The sequence below is a fragment of the Nicotiana tabacum genome, chromosome 23 (assembly GCF_000715075.1).
Source record: "Nicotiana tabacum cultivar K326 chromosome 23, ASM71507v2, whole genome shotgun sequence".
Taxonomy (NCBI): Eukaryota; Viridiplantae; Streptophyta; class Magnoliopsida; order Solanales; family Solanaceae; genus Nicotiana; species Nicotiana tabacum.
In genome coordinates, this window is record NC_134102.1 from 5626764 (window position 1) to 5629994 (window position 3231).

The 3231-nt window shown below is 27.2% G+C and overlaps 1 long non-coding RNA gene across 1 annotated transcript; it reads right to left on the reverse strand.

The window, feature by feature from the left end:
- Nucleotides 1–1308: 1308 nt before the first annotated feature.
- On the reverse strand, nucleotides 1309–2934 carry LOC142177481 (uncharacterized). The gene is made up of 3 exons (XR_012705952.1): nucleotides 2814–2934; nucleotides 2347–2409; nucleotides 1309–1912 (listed from the first exon to the last, which is right to left on the reverse strand). It is a non-coding gene; the product is annotated as an uncharacterized LOC142177481 (long non-coding RNA).
- Nucleotides 2935–3231: the final 297 nt, after the last annotated feature.

Consider the following 3231-nt stretch of genomic DNA (forward strand, 5'->3'; position numbering starts at 1 on the left):
TTAAGTTGTGATAGTAGGCCAATTATCAGTTTTACCAAATTATCAATTAATGCTTTTGATAAGTTTTATCTATAATTATCTCACAAATGACATTTTGTAAATATTTTACGGGCTTTTTATGCGTTGAACTTAAACTCTTAATATTATCTGTGAGAAATTTTTGGAATAGAGAGTTTTAAGAGAAACACGAAATGTTAAATTAGGTGTTAATTAACACATTATTAATTTTTGCTTCTACACCTCAGAAAATTAATCTAATATTTTCTCGGACTCGCATGATATAAATAAGAGTTTGCATTCACTTATATAGTGTAAAACAGATCGCCTAAAAGATAACTACATGTAACTCAAAACATGACAAGTTATCTGTTACAATATGTTAAAATATAATTAATTAATAATCCCACTTCTACTCCCTAATTTTAAGCATTTTACTTGGATGCTTACAAACTAAAAACAATGTTGTGTTACTAATTTGCACTAATTAGATTACTATATATGTCTTAGATACCTAAATTAAAGAGGAGCTATGCTAAACATGAGATAGTTAATTAAGTGACTGTATATATATAAAAGGAAAAAGAGTAAAAAAAAAAATTAAAAAATACCCCTTTGTTATGTAAAATATCTTAATTTTGACATTACTAGCAAATCTTCTCGTACTTGTCCTTTATCCTAGAGAATCTTCAACTTGAACTGTAACCGAGGATAATTTAAAACTATAAAGTGAAGGGCAAATACGAAACGATTTATATCGACAAGGATATGAATGATGCCAAAGTATGACGGCTGAAAAATTAAGATATTTTTATACCATAGTAGAATAAATTCGGACTTGTGACCACGGTAAAACAAGTAAATAACAAAAAACAAAAGGCACGGAAACTAGCTTAAAGTGACAACGATCACTAACATATGAATAAAGATGTGGACATGTGGTCAATATTATTAGTTAGAAGCTAATTCCTAAACTGGTCCAACAAGTTTCAGTCGAAACTACTCCTACTCCTATAACATAAGAATTAGGAAATCGACTGCGACTACAATATTATGCATCTATAGCTACGAAATACATCGTAGATAAATATAAAAAATTTCGTGGCTAAACACTTTAGCTAAAAAGAAAAAATTCCGTAGCATTCATAGCAAGAAGTAACGTAATTAAAATTTAGCTACAAACTTTAGATGATTTGTGGCTAAGGACTAATACATATTGCTACGAATTGTTTTGTGTTGTAGCTATATTGGTAAACTTTTTTGCCACGAAATATATACTTATCGCAAATAAGTTTTTTCTTTTGCCACGACAAATAAAGTATGTAGCAATCTTTATATTGTAGCCACAAGATGTTCTACTGTGGCAAAAAGTTTAATTTATTTGTCATGAAAACTTAACTTTTATGGCTATTTTTATAGTTTAATCTCGTGGCAATAGCACTTATATTTAGTTACTAGTTAAAAAAAATTATAGCTGTGAATCCATTCTTTTGCCATGAAATGTATAGATTTATAGCTAATTTGTTTTTGCATTTGCTACAAAAAGTAAAAATATATATATCCATATTCTTGTTACGTGGCAATTATATATATTTATCTACGCATCAATAATTCTATTGCTACAAATTGAAGAATTTGCCATAAGCATTGTTAGGCACAAGAATTTTTAAGCTAAGAAACCAAATCTTTTAGATTCCAAAATAGGTTTCAAATTACACATAATTATATATTCAAAATTTCAAAACATTTACAATACATAATTCTCTATGAATCGGATCGTTCTAGCAATATTTTGCTTGAGACCAAAAGCCGTACAATCTTCTTCTTTTTCGTCTTTCATTGCTTCAACTACACCTTAGTCTGATCAATATCGGACTTAGCTTGACATTGCTACTCTAATGATTCCACAATTTGCCTGTCAGTTTTGATAAATTAAATTAATACTAGGAAACAAAAAATAATTGATCATATATATATACTTTATTAATAGATTTAGAATGATCATTTTTTTAGAAAAACATTATAGATTACCTTCTCTCTCTCTCTCTCTCTCTCTCTCTCACATATATATATAAATATATAATTAGTACTAACTTTACTAATATCTCATTAATATGCTTATATGACCAATTTTATAAGATAATGAAACTCTCAATAATCTTAAAACGGATAGTAAAGATCCAAATATTTCAGAATACAATTCAATCTTTTGTCCTAGAAGTTTCTTTTAACAAAAGCTTAGCTCATCAAGGAACAATCATGTAGCCCTATATTATCATTTCATGGAAGAATTATAGGAAAGGAACCCACAGATATATTAACATGAGCAACAATAGGTGTAGGAAATACCAATAGAACTCACGTCGATGAAAGCGGAATATCGGTTAAAAATCCGTAATCACCTGAAACCACCTAGGAAAAGGATCAAAATTAATTTCATAAAAAATGATTAAAAGCATTTTCTGAATCAAATTTCAGAAGCTTCAACCATAAATGATAAATTGTTACTGATATACCAATCTAATAATGAACATAAAAATTAAAAAATTTCTCCTTCCAATTTTTCTTTTCCCAATTAACTAAGAAGATGAATAAAGATACTCTAGCATAAGTGACAAATAAAGTTTGCTGTACACATTGAAAATAATAAAAAGGAAGAAATAAAGTAACCAAAGAAACATATATATATATATATATATATATATATATATATATATATATATATATATATATATATATATATATATATATATATATATATATACATGTTAGTGGTTAGTGACAAAAATTGAGATTTAAAGAAGATAGAAACATACCTTCACTATTGGATGACGAAGGAGTTGGGAAATGGGAGAGGGTGTGGCGGCTGGAGAGATAAAACAAAGGTGAGGGGCTAGGTTTTGGGGGTCTCATTCTTCCTTTATATCCCTATCTTTTACTCCTATTTTTAACTTTTTTATGTACAAATATTATAAATGTAGATAAATATTTAATTTACATTACACATAGCAGAATAAATTAAATATTTTCATGAATAAAGTTTTATTATTATTCAAATAGAATATAATTGGTAATCATTATAATTAGATACATAGTTGTTTAAATGTGATATATTAGATAAAAAAAAATTGAATTCAATAAAATACCTCGTGATTTACTAATCTCGTTGAACTTAATGTGATAATTACTTTGACAGCCAAAAAGATGGTAATACTTTATTTAATAAAGGACCAA